The 18,542-nt window shown below is 39.4% G+C and overlaps 1 protein-coding gene across 2 annotated transcripts in view; it reads right to left on the reverse strand.

Moving 5' to 3' along the window:
- The window catches only part of RARG (retinoic acid receptor gamma), a 131,865-nt gene extending 114,060 nt beyond the window's left edge, over window positions 1-17,805 (reverse strand). For both annotated transcript variants that reach the window (XM_072405870.1, XM_072405853.1), the window contains exon 1: window positions 17,698-17,805. The gene's annotated coding sequence lies outside the window, so the exon portion shown is untranslated. The remainder of the gene's footprint in view (window positions 1-17,697) is intronic.
- Window positions 17,806-18,542: the final 737 nt, after the last annotated feature.

Consider the following 18,542-nt stretch of genomic DNA (forward strand, 5'->3'; position numbering starts at 1 on the left):
TGAGTCACAATACAAATATCGGGGCACATTGATTATGGGTAAGGTTTTATACAGATGAACAAATCAGTTTTTTTTAGTAAACCAATCCTGCTGAAACTAGTCTAGGGGCAGCAGGCAGGGACAATAAATATGTACAGAAAATACTCAGAAAAGTTAAGTGCCAGCTAACCACATTTGTCACATGAACTTGCCATTGAACTGCTATTAAATCAGTCCAGGCTGATGTCCACTCCAAAACCAACTGAGAACATTTACGGAAAGAAAGATTTCCTTTAACAAAAAATGTAGCACAATGAAAAAAAATATATTGTGCCCTGACAGAAGTTCATTTGAAACAAATAATGTAAAACAGGATCTGCTGTAACAGCCGGTATAAATCATCAATAACAATCCCGTGTTGCAATCCAGCTGAGATGCACACAAATATATATATGTATACTAGTAAGTTTGCTTCTTTTACTTTCTCTGGTTCGGTGTCCAAGATCCCCCCTTTAAATAAACGCAGGGGCTTGAATGAACAAGGCATCTATTCACTGAAGCCCTCCTCTCTCAATCCCTCTAATGTTTGGCTTATTCAAATAAAATAAAGTGATATATGCTCCTTATTCCAGGCGAGCCCAGACCCGCTGCTCATTAGTGGCTCATGTCTGGATGTCTGGCAAGGGAGAGGGAGGTCCCATATCCTGATTTCCAGGAGGGCTATTAAAGGTGGGGAGGGGGGATTTGGCAGCATGAGGCACCTTCAGACAAGGCAAACGTAAATGGAAAAAGCAAAAGAAATAAAAACTTTTTTTTACAAACAGACAGAGTGTAACAAGGTAAAAGGAGGAATGTGAGGACACTGCAGAGCCTTTCAGCTACACGTGCACACAGAATTAAAAGAACACACAATGAAACAGATACAGCAAGGAAATACACAGAGCAATGGAGATGTAGAAAATGTAGTAACTGATAGTAACCAAACAGCATTCATGTCATAGCTAAAACAACTGCAGTATTCTGAACTGGGTTCCATGAATTATTGCACACCTTCACAGATCTTTATTTTTTTTTTTTTGGATTTGTACCGAGCTGATAGCAAACATAACATATTTGTTACATAATCAGAATGCAATCAATCAGATTAGGGGTCTACCAAAAGTCATCTCAAGACAATCGGGAAGAAGTTGCGATAAAGCATATTTGGAAACCTTATTCTGGGTACAGAGCTGAACTTTGAGTAACATAAGCTTTGCTGCAATGGAGGAGGAAGATGACCTTATCAGTGCAATGCTGCTCCTTTATTATCCAATTACTGCCAAAGCAAGTCCTAGGACACAGTGTATTGCTTGTGTGCAGCGCAGTTCCCAGAGTGTGGGACCTGGCTGTTATGTATGAAAGGAATATCTGCCTATTGTATACAATTGTATACAATACTGTATACAATATGTATCTCAAATATATTTTTAGCCTTCTTTAAGAATTAATCTTCAGAATGTATACCTAGGGTGCTATATTATTACACAGTATTCATATAGCGCCAACATGTCACTAGCTGTTACTCAAAGGGGCTCACATATAAAATAATATAGTCTAAAGTCAATTTTGGGCGAAGCTAACTAACTGCATGTTTTTGGGATGTGGAAGGAAACTGGAGTACCCAGAGGAAACCCACACAAACACAGGGAGAACCCTGCAAACTCCATGCAGATAGAGTCCTGGCTGAGATTCAAACCTGGGACCTAGCGCTGCAAAAGCCAGAGGGCTAACCTCTGAGCCACCATGCTATATGCAGAGGTTGGCAATCTACAGACCTTGTGGGAAAAAAACAATCGTATAAATATGGCACAAATATATCCGGGACAATCCCACAAATACACAAAACCCAGATATACAGAAGAGGAGACACTCAGGAGCTTTTCTGTGGAACTTGGAGTCAACAGGCAATTTGAAGAAGCCAGGAAGTGTGCTTTTATGAACATTACTTGAAAGGAGTTAATTAAGCCAAATGTCAGCTGTTATTTTTAGGCATATTGCTTGCCTAGTTCTTCTGATTTGTCCAACCCTGACATTACCAACCACTGTTGTTTATAAAACCTGCAGAACCCAAGAAAAGCCACTAAACGTTCACCATTTCTTGCTGAAATTGTGTGTATGTGTGACTCAATGGCCAAATGTTTACACTTCATCATACATACTATGTTTTAGTTTTCATTACCAGGCACAGCATTATATATTGTTAAATAAATGCTGAGTTTGATAATGTGCTTGAAATCAAAACTTCCATAAAAGATCAGTAGCCACTAATAGAATAGTAAGTAAATTCACCATTATTGTAGGACACTTATGGAAGCATCCTTTGTTCTAGGATTTTCGTGCAGCAATAGCCGCAAGACCTCTCAGTCTTCTGCTGGTCTTATGAGAGAGTAGGACTGGCTGAGGGGGATGGAAGGGAATATGCAGAGTCTGAAATTAAAAGTTTCTTCACAAACATAGCAACATTAATAATAATAATGAATAATATTATCAATAAAAATAATAATAACAATAATGAAGGCCATGTATTTTACTTCTAAATAGGGATGATTTTCAACAAAATGGGGCCCTTGGCAAACATGGTAATGTGGGGCCCAAATACACGGCATTTCAGCTATCCTGCACCCCTGCTATCCTGTCCCAATGTTCTCCCCGGGCCCTTTTAGTCGGACACACCACACGGCACTTTTCAGCAACCATCTGTCTGTTTTTGGGTGGTTAATGATGAGTTAGGTCACCATAAAGGGGCTACCACCGGCCTATAATTTCCTCCCACCCAGCTTAAAAAAACTTCTGGGTTGGGCACTGCTGTCCATTTGTATCCTAGAGAAGGTGTGGTCTTTGTGCAAATGTCCAGTTTGCCCTTTCATAAAACTGGCCTAATTTTAAATAGTAGAACGGATTTTACATTGTTAAACAGATTTTATCACTATAGAAAATATACCCAGCAAATCTCTCTAAATGTTGACCAGAAATACTCACAATTACCATGATCTGAGGTTCCAAACTCAATTCCAAAGTGGTGCCCTAAAATCTGCACAGATTGCAGACTATATTTTAGGTCCCCCAGAACTCTCACTGGTTCCTCCTGCTAACCCAGAAGTGACACGAGGGTTGGAAGGAGGAACAAGTAAGAGGTAGACCCAGGAGTTCTATAGTTCTGGTAGTGTTGGTTTCCCAGTTGTCTTCTGATAACTATTTCACAGCACTCGAGCTGGAAAGGAAAATAATGTTCAACTTTTACCATGGGTGATTCAGGCAGGTGGTTATTGCACAAAGGAACAAAGTTTTGGTTATTTGTAAACAATGTCCCATATTTCCCCTTTTTATTTCTGGGTTGCTGTGAGATATCCAGTAAAATATCCAGACAAACAAAACAGGACCTCTGGTGGCATTTGTGGGAGCCCACAGATACTCTACAACTACATGATCTTGCTGACAATAAAAAGAATCACCTGATGCTTTATAGCTTTGGGTACCTAAAGTGAATAACTTATGAATAAAAGTAAAACTGCTGGAAAATGCCCAACAGCAACAACTCAAGATATTCCAGTTCACAGGTAAGTAAATACAAAATGTATCAGGAAGGAACAAATCCCTTACCTGAACGAATTAGTCAAAGAACAATGAAGCCTCAAATGTGTAACCATCTGAACAAAGCTCCAAAAAGTGCACAAATAGTCTGTATAATATTTATTTTAATTCACTTAGAAAAACTGCCATGGGGATGGGATGTCCTGCACTTACATAGACATCCTGTATTCATGGACCAAGAGGGTGGGGAATGTTTTCCTGAACGTCCAAATTATAATTATAACCTATTAGCATCATAACAGAGCTTCATTCATTGACCTAATTCCTAATGCCTTGACTCTGTGACCTCTATGCAGCACCTAAAGGTGAGCCAAATGGCACTCCAGGGACAACTCACTATGTATGTGTCATTCAATCAGACAACACAAAATGACTTGGCAGACACAACAAATCGGTTGCATTGGCAAGTAAAAACAAAGCAAAGCAAAAAAAAGCAAAGATTTTTAAAATCCCATTTTAAATAAAGAGTTTTAAGGAACTTATCAAACAACTTTGTTCTGTATTAGACATCACAATGGTGACACATTAAAGCTAAACTAATGTGAAAAAAAACATCAATGTTCAGTTCTATTTATATATTTATAACTCTATTATTCTTTGGTAATTCACATTTACATACATGTTTTAATACTGCTATAATAAATCCTTCCAACTTGTCCTTTAATGTTCTATAACACTGGAAAACACTGGAAAAAAGCGATGCAAATGTTATTTTACTGCACAGTGCTCTCAGCCTAGCACTGTCTAGATCAGTTTTTCTCAACCTTTGTACCCCTGAGGAACCCTTCTTACATTTGTGGTCAGTAGAATGTTGGCCTCCAAACAGTGGTGGTCAGAATGCCACCCTTACAAAAAGCTAAAAATCGGTATCATGGCTGTCTCTGCCAAGTGGCATTGGCCACAAACTAAGAGGTCACCATCACATGGAAGGTCAATCAGCCAAAGCTCGAAGAACCCTGAGCAGCCTCTGGAGAAACCCTAGGAAAAGAATGGCTGCTCTAGATTACTAAAAGAAGTTAAGAAAATGGCAACCCCCAACCCCTACCACCACCATCACCTTCCACCAGGAAAAGCTGACGCTGCTTCATACTCCATATAGCAGGCTGGGTGAGTAGATGACCATCTTGTTCAGCAATGGAGAAAAGTAATGTTTTCAACCAAGTTACTCTGAACAGCAGCAGAAAAAAATAGATTATTGCAAATGTGTATTTATAGTAACCACGTGCACAGAGTTTTAAAGAAAAAATCAAATTAATGCTAATTCTTTTTTGTAAAGGTAAGACACCTGACATTTTCCTCATGAACGTAACCACTCCTAATCCTCAGCATGTCACAACTTTGTAGATTTAAACCAGGATAATAGGTTCAGCGGCCATGACGCAATGCAAGCCTGCAACACTTTAATTGTTCAAACTCATGATGGGCAGAGAAAACTTCTTTTGTCACGCTGTACACTGCTATTACCACAGGTGAAAAGGCAGAAGCATTCACTGATTGTATTTAGATTTCCCTTATATTTATATTACTTCCACTGGCAGTCAGCAGTATGTGTCAGTGATATAAGAGGTGTGTCAGTTTGAACTTTAATGTGTGAACTTTTAAAATATAGAAGCTAAAACCTGCCATACAAAAAGCAACTTTAGTTTAATGGTTGTTCAATTTGATCATCTTGTTACCTATAAATGTATTGTGTCAATCATACAGAATACAATGGAAAAACATATCAGATATTTGTATGGACTACAGAAAACTTTTATGTACCATTCTTTTTTTTTCAGACTCAATATTGATCAGTTTTGTCCAAACTATCAAATGCACTGCTCAGTCTATTTGACCTGAGTATGGCCAGTATGACAAAGTTTTAAAATGACCAAACAGTCATTAGCCAAACTGCAGGTGTATTGGTCCAAGAAACATCCTAAATCATTTAAAGCAGGGGACAGTCTCAGGGTTATCATGCTAAACAAGAACAAGCTGTATTATAGCTTAATGACCTTTAGCCAAGACTTTATTTTTAATTGAAAGGCAAAAGGCTAAAACCCTTGTCAGTTTGTTTTAGCTATCTGTGTCCTGTTGGGGAGATTTGTTATCATTTCCTATCCAAGAGATGCAACAGGATGTGAGAGGAAATCTCTGCAAACTGTGGTGATTTCCTCTCTATTTAAAGATTTACTGTAACTTGCTGGCAATGGATACCAAGTAGAAGATCCATTATGAATAAGTCATTGGGCCTGATTTATTAAAGCTCTCAAAGGCTAGAGAGGATACACATTTGTTTCAGTAAAACTGAGTAATCCAGTTAAAATGAATCTGGTCCAAGATTTAAAACATTTGGTAGCCAATTACTTTAAAGAAATCTATTCCAGGTTTGCTGGATCACCCAGCTTCACTGATAAAAGTTTATGCTCCCCAGCCTTGGAGAGCTTTAATAAATCAGGCCCATGGGATCTACTGGGGGTGACCCAGCCAAGGAATATAATGTAATTTTACAGGCCAAATGCACCCCAAGATGAAAACCCTGTTAAAATGACTAATTATGATTTGGTGATGAGGAGAAACACAGGGAGTTCTTAAGAAACTTACTTTCCAATTATTAGGAATGACAAAACTGTGTCATTTATTGTATGACTACTTTGGGTACAAATCAATACATGGAAAATATTGAGTAAGGTGCTACATTGGAAATGCAAGCTGTTATTGTGAACACTTGCCTTCTCATGCTTCATATTTTATTGTTAAGCACTGCTCATGCTATATTGCATGGATTCTCCCCATTAAGGACTACAGTGTGTTAAGCAGCTTTACTCAGCTCCGCATCTTCCTGATGTCACTGATTTTTTTGCAATAATAGGACATTTGTAACATGAGTTCAGCCTTCATAAACCTACATTATAATAGTGAAACTGGACAAACTTAAGAAACTCATCTCAAACCAAGAGTGCTTCTGAATGGAAATGAATTTCATACTTTTCCCCAAAAACAGCTGCTGCAACAACTTCAGACGACATGAACTCTCTGAACAGGTTAGCAGATACTGGGGGAAAACCTTAAGAAAGATATAGGACTCAGACAGAAATATCAAACTTATAAAAACATATACACAGGGGGATCCAATCGTCCCATGTCTCTTGGCTCAGCTTAGGTTTCTTTACAGTAAAACTAAGGTCATACAAAAAAAACTGTCAGAGACAGATTAGGTACTAATGCAACAGAGAGCAGATACCCGTTTTACTTCCCTTCACACCTACAGCAAGGGGAAGGGGGATTAGATGCTTGGCACCTCATAGATTTCACAGGCAACTGTCTCCTTCTACTATAGTACCCCATAATTTGTAGCACTGCTTCTTCTTGTCATTAGCAACATTCTCCCCAAATATAGAGCATGATTTAATAATTATTTAAAGCTTTCCAAGGCTGGAGACGATACACTTTCATTAGAGAAGCTGTGTGATCCAGTAAATCAGGAATGGATTGCTTCAAAGTCATTTGATATTTGCTAGCAAATGTTTTGAATCCTGGACCAGATCTATTCCACTGATGAAAGTGTATCCTCTCCAGCCTAGGAAAGCTTCAATAAATCAGGCCCATAGACTCAACCACCTCTACAAACTGTCTGGATGTTTCCCACACCATTTTGGCACATCCGATGCCAGCCCTGAACCAGCGGAGAGATGCTGGAGTAAAATCAGACTCTCCTACCCAGTCTCTAGTGTAGACACAAGTCTTATTGGTACACCCAATGAAATATTCCATATGAGGTTGCTGGAGGTTTCTTGAGCAGTTTGTGCCTCTCTGGTCAGTTTAACTAACACCAATGACCTTTGTGGCTATCTCTAAGAGTGGTAAATATAGAAGGGGTTCCCTGAAGACCCGAAAAGACATTTCAAAGATTCCCCAATATTAAAAGGTTGAGAAAGGCTGCTCTGTATTGAGCCAATGAAGCTTTTGCATATTTAATTATTTTTTTACAGCAAACTATATGACAAAATACTGAATAGAAATCTATAATGTATCTACATCAAGTCATTGTGAGTTATCTTCCTAATGTTTACAATATGTGAACACTGGTATACATTCATACTTGTCAATATAACAGGGGCAAAAGTTCAAAATATACTTGAAAAAGATCTCCAAAAATAGTTTGCTGTTAGACAGGAATAGAACACGTGATAAGCCCTTGTTTCACTACATTTCCTCTGCGACCCAGCAGGTTATGAATACTGCACACGATTCTGTTTTTCTTTGTTAGTTGTTTTGTTAATGGTTCTAATGCCATTTAAACTGTCCCTTGTCCTGCAGCACTGCAGCAATAATCCCCTGGCTGTACATTCATTCTGTCCAATAATATTCTGCACTGCTCTGCTAGTAATACTCTATGTCCTATTGTGTCAATGCTCATTCTTTGGGCCCGATTTATTAAAGCTCTCCAAGACTGGAGAAGATACACTTTCATCAGTGAAGCTGGGTGATCCAGCAAACCTGAAATGGATCTGGTACAGGATTGAAAACATTTGCTAACAAAAAGCAAATGACTTTTAAGAAATCCAGGTTTGCTGGATCACCCAGATATACTGATAAAATGTATCCTCTCCAGCCTTGAGATGTTTTATAAACATCCACTGTTCTGTACTCATTTTTTTTATAAAACATATAATACCTAATGCTTCCAATGTTAGCAGACAAAAAGAGCAAAATGCATACATTTTAATATAAAGGTTTAAATTATCTAAAAAGAAAAATTCCTGACTTAAATTCTAAATTCTAAGAGACATCTTGTCCCACATCTGCACAGGATTAAGGAGTCCAAACAGCAAGGGTGACCATAGAAAATCAGTTCTTTCAACAAGAGCGAGAGGCAGTGAGAGATCTTTCTTCAAATCATGCAAAGCAAAGGCCCCAACTTGGCCAACACTCCTATCAGACACATGTGCGGTGACAGCCTCATTATTTTTAGTCGCTTTAATTTTTACAACATTTTCCAATCTCTTTGTCTTTGTTATTAACCCCATACACAACCCAGATGTGACAAAATGTGGCCCAACTTGCTGCATTAACTGCGAATATCCATGTGTGTTAAAGCTGCCAGCCTAACACATCCAGCCAATGTATGTCAGGATGAAAAGGGTTGGATTGCTAATAGATTTACTTTAATCAATTAGGAAAAATAGAAACTGAAATGCTCAGTCACATGCATTGTTAGCATTATTATTTTTCCTGCCCTGCAAGTGGCCATGGTCAAGTCTTTTACTCCCTTTACATTGGTTGTCAGACTAGAGCTCTCTGTCTGTCCGGGGCAGTTTGTCAAACAGTGTTCTTTAGCCTAGAATCTTTTTTACTATAGGGGAACCCTTGAAATAACGTTTAGGTCTTGGGAAACCAAATACTAATATTACTATATCCATAAGTCACAGTACATTAGTGTGGTGGTCAGTAGGTAGAATGCCTCTTACATTACTGGCCAGTGGGAAGAATGTCACCCTTACAGGTAGCCAAAAAGATCTTTGGGGTCACTTAATCTGACCTGAGAGTCACAAATTGCTCAAGGAAACCCTAACAACCTCTGGAGGCCACCAAATCACATCTGCTCTAACCATCTACCCAACAACTTGCATAACCCCCACACACAGACACACTTAAATGTAACAAAGACAAGAGCGTATACTTTATACCAGTACTTGCACACTTTTTACAGAATCTGGCAGTCTGACATCAACCAGAAGTGTGAACTGTCTGCTTTGCTCATATATTCCAACCACTTACATTTCTTCATTTATATGAATCAACCACGCAGCATTAAATAAAAAATAAACTTAAGAAATCTCAAGTTTATATAATAACAAAAAATAATGATGTGTAATAAACAATGCAATCAATAAAAATGTGAGTTTCACTAATTGCACAATACTGACATTAGTCACTGTGGGTTGTCAGACTTTTCGTGTCATCTGTGCTTTTTGCAATGTCTTTCTGTATAAAAAGGCATGATGCATTGATTTGGTGTAAATAATTTGTAAGTGGAAAAGGAAAATTACATTGCTACTTTAAAATCGACTAAAAAACAAGACACTGACAATATGAGACAAAGTCATAATGAGGCAAACAAACCCGAATGTCTGGGCAAATCCCAGCCGCCTCCTATTGTTTTTTAATGCAACGCGCCAAATACGGGCACAAAACACACACAAGTTCCATCGAACTGTTGCTCCAGCAAGGTTTAATAATTGTCCATGTTTTAATGGTGAAGTTTATATCATGGGGGACATTTATACATTTCTAAATTAAATGCCATCACAATTTTCTTGATGTGATACTATAGACATTAGGTGCTCATCACCCAATCCCAGAATCAGCAGCAAAAGCCACTCCATAATGTAGAAAGTATTCATCTATTTCTTTTGAGCGTCTCAAGGCATACAAATCAAGTAAAACTGTTACAAACCTACGTATTTACCCTAACCTGGCCATTAAGCATACGTAAAAGCAGAAATTATCTTCTGTAAAAACTTCATGTGAAAACAATCACCGAATCCAAGGTGAATGACCATTCCAAATTGTCAGTAATGACCACAATTACATTAAAGGAGCAACATGGCGGCTTTAGAGGTGGAAGGGGCTGGGGCTCAGCATTTAAATTAAATGCTCCAGGACAAACCTGTAGAAGACTGTATTTATGTATCTATTAAGAGTGTTATGTTTAGCTGATGATCATTGAGCTGCCAATGGAAACCCTCAGAGCACAGAGGTCATGCTCAGCCAGTGAGGGGCAACAAGTATGTTGCTGGGTTTTATTTTTTTCAGGTGCTAGGAATGTTTGTTAAACATGCTGACATGTGCTTTCACATGATACATATCATATATGTACTTGTCTATGCAAACATTAATGTCCTATTGGATCCAAATGTCTTAAGCAGTTTTATTTGATAGATATTTTATGGTTTTAGGGTCCATTTACATTATTACATTTTTACACACACATCATATCATGTTAAAATGCTTGCTAGAGATCATTCACATTAGTGTGGTACTGTTAGTATATAATTTTTTATGCACTTTTTGTGCACAAGAGACAAGTCTGTGGCGATGCATGGAAACACATATGTATTGTGTTTTATTGTGTTTTTATGTGTTTTCCTGCCATTAAGAACAAGGAAACACCCTTGAATCACCAAGCCCTCTTTCAAAAAGCACTAAAAATGTTTGTCAACGTGCACAGAAAAATCCATGTAAACACGGGACAGCACACAACATAAAACCTGAAACAAAAATCTGACGAAACTACAAACATAGACATCTGTGTCTGTGGCCCCAATTCAAAATAAAGACATTTGGTCAAGAAAATTTGCTGACTGTAAGAACTTGGCTATGCAAATCACAGGTCATGCACATGGTATACACTGAAGTGCAAAATAAGGTCCACATTTCCCCTCTGCTAAAACTGATTTGTCACACCATCATTACTTGTAGGAACAGAGTCACTTTCACTAATGAGTGCTTGAAAGGGTTAAATTAAATTACTTTACCTGGCGCCCTGGAAGCCTGTACTGACCTGGAGGTGTGCCGCCTGTGATTCAAACACAAACCACGCTGATGAACTAATAGTAAGCAATGCAAGGCCAGGAAAGATAGCTGATTCTATCACTTTGTATTGTGAAACAAGGAAAATTGTGTTTTTATATAGATTACATTACCTCAGGATAAAGGTAGGTAGGTAGGTAGGGCAATAAGGTGTCAAATGCAAAATTCAAAGTGCTTCTACAACCACCCCAAAATGGCTACAAAAATGTAGCCACACTGGTTACCTGGCCCATGCGATTTTCCAACACCACTAAGAGGAACGTGTGCACCAGATACATGAATAAACTGTTGGTGGTATAACAAGACCAGCTATAATACAGTAATTATAAATCTTTATCATAATTGTGTTTGTGACTGCCAAACTCATCATTTTTTCTAATTCAGATTGCAAGTGGAAGTAAAGTACTGTAGGCAAAGAGCAGGATTCAAGAAAGCTAGGAGGTGGGAGAACCTGGGTGATCCAGCAAACTTAGAATTAACTGTCCAAGATTGGAAACATTGGATCTCACAGGTTCTCCAATGATAGTCTATCTTCTTCAGTCATGGAGAGCTTTAATAAATCAGGCCCAATGTATCACTATCTATAGCTATAACACAATAAACAAGGTGTAGATTTTTTGTAGATCATATAATCAAATATACCTAAAATAACACAAATCTATAAATAGCATTCATATCTAAATCTGACATAATCCATAGCCCTACCTAAAATCTGCATAATATCATATTCCAAACTGAACTGACCACTGAATTAAGATGTAAAAGGGTTTCGTTCAAAGCATTACAAACATTTTGACAGATATAAAAAGCGGAGACATGTAAAACTCCCAGATAATCACAAGGATTTTTTACAGTCTGTGATCACTGGTGGTTCAGTAATATAAACTATATGGTGCCTGCTAGATAACAGCAGCTAGATGTACAGCGCTCATCCGATTTATCCAGGAACGATTGTAATACAAGGGGAGAGAGGGTGCAGCGCGGTGCCGCTCTGTCGTTCTTCCCCCTCCCCTCTCCATAGAGCAAAACAGTGTTGTATGTACAGCGCTCATTCATGCATCTTTCAGTCTTTTGTTGTTGGAAAGATTGTTTCCAATGACAAAAAATGAAAGTGTGTACGTAGCCTTAAACATAACCTGGGGTAAAAGATGTAAACTGAAGAAAAAGTCACCAGCACTCCAAAGTACAGGATTCTTGGTTTACTATAAAAGCTCTGTCACAACATGTTGAAGAGCCAAAGTTTCGGGGCAATATAAGGGTCACTTCCTCAAGGCAACATAGGAACAGGCACCATCCATGGTTGTCACTTAGAGCACACTTCTTCTATTACAAGGTCTGTTTGCTGTAAGGAGTGCATCCCTATCACAGACATTGTTATGCTAAAACATAACTATTAACATATAACTTTACCCCAACTATAACTTTAACACTAATATTTTACCCAAACTATAGTCTAACCCAGGGAATCCTTGAAATAAGGGAACCTTTTTTTAAAATGATTATATCCACGGCTCACAGTATATTAGTATAGTAGGAAGAATTCCTCTTACTTTGCTGGTAAGTGGGAAAAATGACACACTTACAGATAGCCAAAAAAAATCATTGGTGTCACTTAAACTGACCTAAGAGGCACAATTTGTTCATGGCTTAAGGAACCCCTAGCAACCCTGGCTCTAACCCCTAAATCTAAGCTTAACCCAATCCCTAACCTTAAACCCTGGGGGATCTTTGAGCTTTATGTGTTTAACACATCGCACAGGTTAGACATTTTTCTGAAAGGTGCTGGTATACAGCTGTGTGATGCATTAGCAAGCCTTGCCTGTTTTTTTGACGCATCAATACACATTCAAATACACAACAATGATGTTAATAACGCAGTTATAATAGTAATAGAACTCAGGCGTTAGGCAGGTAGGAAAGTACCACACATCTGACCAGTGGACATGTATCCAATATAACACCTTCTGTACAAGACGTCTGAGAGTGTTGCGCCTGCCATCATTGCAGCATTTCAATACATTCCAGACACATCCAAACTTATTCCAGCACAAGACTTATGGCAACAATGTATGCTGAAATATAAATATGCAGACAATACATACTTTCTGGACAAAATAAACTATTCCCATATGTTAGACTGTATATTTTTAAAAAAGTTAATTCAGCTTAAATATGCTTACATAATCCACTCTGAAAATAGAGAAATAAATAAAAAGTCAATGCTTAGCAGTGCTGTGGCAGCAGAATTAGTCCGACCCAACCGCTGTTTTTAGAATTTTTATTTTATTGCCTGTGGAGCCTATTCTTGCCACAATCTTTTGTCTGCTCACAAATATGTAGATGCCACGTGCTCCTTGTAAAGAATGAAAGCATTCTGCACAAAATGGCAGAGTTCAAAACATTTTTAGCTTGTTTCGGATAAAAGTCAGTGACTGAGGACCCCCATAGCCAACTTGTGGGAGTCTAATTTTGCACGTTTTCTTTGTAGACTAGTGTTGATGAACTGTTTAGGAGGTGATCCCTACTAGCACCACATTGCCTCTTAAAGGATACATGCACTTTTATATTATTTACAGTTATTACATTTGTCTCGTTTCCCTGACCTAAGCTAACCCACTCCCCCACCAACATAGTCACAGTAAACTTAACAAGATCTGAAGGACTCGGGATCCGTTACTTTACATTCAGTGCTGCCATAGATCTTCAGTACCTCAGCCCCACAGACTACCATAGACTTTTTCCTAAAGAGAGCAGGGACGGCCATGTAGAAGTCTTTGGGGTTATAATTGGAAGCACAACTAATGTAGTGCAGGATGTATATCAAAGGGGAGAACCACTGGACTTCAGATCTATGGACATATCTTTGGAGGGTTAGGTGGGATTAGCTTAGGTCTGGGAATAAGCAAATATATTAAAATTTTACTTAAAAGTATATTTTCTGCCAAAACTATTTGGATAGAGTGGAAAATATGTAAGAAACAGCTATGGAGCCACAGGAGAATGATGTACAATAGAAGATGCCTAGAATTCCTATCAGAATTTTATTTCTATGACCCTTTTGGATCTCTTTAATAACTTCTTTCTTTTGAAAGTATTGTTACCATAAAATTAAGTGATTGAAACTAATTGACGGAGAACAAGCACGTGGATCAGGAAAAGTAAAGGAAAATTCAGACCTGATCAAGTGATCTCACACGGCTCCCTGCAGCTGGCACCTTGCCAGCCGCTCAGTCACTCACACTGCAACACTAGTCCTTAAAAAAAACAGCGTCTGTGCATTTGACAGCTGGCAGAAGTTAGAGGTACTAGTAAAGCTCCCTGTTACACATATTCATTCATTATGGAGATGCTGCTAGGAGAAGCAATGTGTACGTCTCACAAGGGGCAGCGGTTCCTTCACACAAGGAAACGGTAAATGCACTGCAACTTCATAGCCAGTGTGAACGGAGCCAAAAGTCACAGCTGCTGATTGATGTTCTAGAACTGTGATTTAGAAAGTGCTGAGTCCAATGACTTAGCATGATGGACAGGAAACCAGCACTTTCAGTTCAATAACCAGTCAGCAATGACAGCCTCCATTCTTCTGGTTCTGTTGTTATTCTTCCAGGTGTGTTCTGTGTCACCCGTCTTTGTTCTTCCCTGTCATTCACATTTCACACCTACGGTAAGTTTGAGTTTCTCTTGAAAATTAAAAAAGGAGATGCTCTGCAGTCCATCAGGGAAGACAGACAACATTGCTGTAGATTTCACTGTGTTAATGCGTTTAATGTTGGTGGGTTCATCTTCTGTACAGAGGAAGATGGGTATTCAAGTAAATAAAAGATTGCAGAGAACAACTAAAACATTTAGTTTGTAACTGATATCTAACTGTGGATTATTAGATAAATTCCATGTTTAGAAATGGATACAGTTCTTGGAATCTGAAAGAATCTCAACAGGTTTGTTTTACTGATGAGTTTAAGAAGGACAAATGGTAAAACTAACACAACCTCCTAACACCAATCTGATGGAAAGCTCTATGGGCAAAGCTGAAGCAGATCCTTGGTTGTCTGTTTGGCTGTAATGTTGGTCCATACACAATGTTATGACTGAACTATATGGATAGTATGTCCATATACACAATACAAGATGTTCAGAATGCCATGTGATTACCTGACAACCTGAAAACTAATAACAATACCAAATGGCCAATACTAAGTAAAACAATAATATCCAATAAAATCATGACAACATGAGTTTCAACAAACACAAATTTTACAAAACACTACAAATCAGAGGATCTGGAACTTCTGTATGATGGGGCTTATGGAAACCCTAATTGTACTGTAGGCACGTCAATGATTTAAAGTGTCAAAAAGTTCAAAGGTAAACCCACCAACAATAAATTGTAACTAAACCCTAAACATTAATAAAAATGTGGGACAGGGGTCAGAACATTTAATATCAGGGTTTGATTGTCATTGTGTCCCTGCTGAGAGGATTCACCATCACATCCTGGTCCTGGTGACCACTGGGACTGAAAACAAAGAAACCGCTAATATTTTGAGTTGTTACTGACACAGATATAGGGGAAATCTTCCATTGGGGATCCTTCCTGGGGTGTCTAAGAGAGGTTATTTTCTACCTGAAGGTGATTTCCTCTTACTCTTTTAGTCATTCGCTACTCAATCCAAGACTAACCATGAACGGCCTTTTCAGTACCAACCAACCAATAATGGAAGCCATTGGAATCTCAGCACAATATTCATATACACATTATTCATATGCACATGGAAGCTTAGTATTCACCCAAAAGTACCGTGAGTCAGCAGTGACTACTCCATGTTTTTAAAAAATCATAATGTTCAGCCAGAGGAGCCACACATGAATAATTTGCTGCTTTGAAGCATCACCCCAGGACAGAGCAATCCAGCAACTCAATCACACGCTCCCCACAACCTAAGTGTCTTCAACATAGAAACCAATGCTGTGGTTACTTAACCACATCACAGCGTCACTACTCCGCTCTTCCCCAAACTCCCTCCCTTTACCATCATCCTCCCGCGGTACCACACACAAAATCACAGAGCCGCAGTCAGAGACAGCTCCAGGGGGGCAAGAGGCGGTGCAGGAAAGGGGTGATGTTTTTATTACCATGCTGCCAACCCCTCCTCTGAGTTCACCTCATCTCACCTCCTTCCACCCCCTACCCCTCCACCCTTTTGCTCCAAACTTCTTTCCCAATAAAAATATGAAAGCATGCAGGAAAATAATGAATGGCACCAAAGACTCCTGCTGGTCATGGGGGGCACTGCACTGACACTTCACTGGCATCATTCAGGGGTTAATAGGTAGCCAGTCCTCATCACTTCTACCTGATCACTACTTATTGCGTGCAAATGCAAAATGCCGTACAGATTTTATTAATTTTTTTGCTTAGGATAATAGATCCAAAAGTGGTTCATATCATTTATACCAACTCCATCTATGGCACTGCCACAAGCCATACCTGGGATGGCACAGAAAAAAGTGAGCAAACATTGGCTTATTGTATACCGCAATGAGGAAAAGACACCTTGGCACTGCCAGGATCTGGTAGGTAAAGTGTTAATGACACCATGTTATGCAAGCTGGAGGATTGGGAAAGAAGACATAATGCATACCGGCCCAAACAATCCTACGGGTAAACGGATCATTAAGGTAAATGCCAAAGAGGAAATAAAATTGTTACATATATAAATATAAATACGTAGATATATCATCAGAAATTGCAGCAGCAGCCAGGCACAGAAAGGGTCAATGCCAGGCGGTTATGGCTTCTATAGAAAAAGTGATGGAAAAAATGCAGAAAAAGCTGCTGGGTTTGCAGGACAAAATTGTACCTTGTGTTAAGAACTTGATTGACGGATACAAAGGAAGCGTGGAAAATTCAAAGAAATTCAAAGTGAAGATCAGGAGAAGCAATGCCAGCAAACCGCAAAAAATAAAACATTTCTGCCCATTGATAGGCTGGGTAGTGCGGCCGCCTGTGATCGTTTACCGATCGCCCGCTTGGTAAGACGTTTTGGTGATTTTTAATGGCAAAGAAACAGAAGCAATATTTTGTATTGATTGGTAATCAGGCGATTGGATAATTCCTAAATCTAGCCACTGATCAACTTAACAAAACCACTGTTTTGTGCCTTTAAAAAAGTTAATGTGGAAAAGTTAAAGGAGAAGATGAAGGAAAATGAAGGAGCACAGATCCCAGGCAGGAGATGACAGCCGTGACCTCTGCCCTTTGTCAGACAAATACCATGACAACGTGTCAGGGAATGCCCCGGCCGGCGGTGTCACAGGGCAACTAGTGACCGGGGGGGGGTGCAGAAAAATGCTGGGAGGGAGAGCACGGGGCACCAGCCGGCTTCAATTAATGAACGAGAACGAAAAAAAAAAGTTTCTTCTAACTTCCTGAGATGAGAAGTCTTCCCTCCTCCCTGTAAAGTCCCCTAAAGCAAAACAATACCCCCCCCCCCCCAGTGACAGGACGCTCACCTTGTCCGGTGTCCTCTCCACACGTACCTGGCCGCCTCGGTGTGACACTGGATGTGTGTATCAGTGTGTGAATGTGTGTGTGTATGTGGTGTGTATGTGTGCTCTCTCGCCTCCTCTCCTACTTACACTACCAACTCATTACAATCTGCTATTCATAACCCGCCGGGTCATGTGACTCCACTCACAAAATATAAAGCACATTTTTTTTCTCCTCACAAACCACAGAATGAATTTCAGTGGAAAGCACGGAAAATGTATTGCCCCCCCTCACTCTCCTCTCTCTTTTGGCTGTGCCATTCCAGGCAATGTAATTTTAGTCATTATATGACCATCCTTCTGGAGAGGCCTGCACAACATTCCTGTGTACACAAACACATGTGTGCGAGACTTCCAAGTCCCCGTGCGTGTGCGTCTCTATACACTCGGCGCTTGTGCAAATGTACAGGAAAAGCCGCTGCGAAAGTTCAAATGATTGCTCGTTCCAAGTGAAATTCTTTTTTTAATTTACAGAAAAGTGGGAGGTGTTCGAAAAACGGCGACATTATTGGAGGCACCATGGGAGGGGGTTTTAGGGGGTCCTGTCAGACTTGTGAGGATAAATGCTTCTAGAGCCAAAGCAAACTGTACCACAGGGCAACACGTTTCTATGCAGTGACCCCGTGGTTACAGAGAAGGAAAAGCAACCGCAAGGCCAGAAGCATCATGTCCATTCCAGGAACTGCGCCACAACCCCACCACATACGCAAGCAGAAAATGGCTCCCAACCATCCCCTTTTGGTGTAATGGGAGCGGTAGAGACTGTGGTACAATGCTGCCCTATGGGCAGTTTCACACCTGTCTGTTCA

Source organism: Pyxicephalus adspersus, chromosome 1, assembly GCF_032062135.1.
Source record: "Pyxicephalus adspersus chromosome 1, UCB_Pads_2.0, whole genome shotgun sequence".
Taxonomy (NCBI): domain Eukaryota; kingdom Metazoa; phylum Chordata; class Amphibia; order Anura; family Pyxicephalidae; genus Pyxicephalus; species Pyxicephalus adspersus.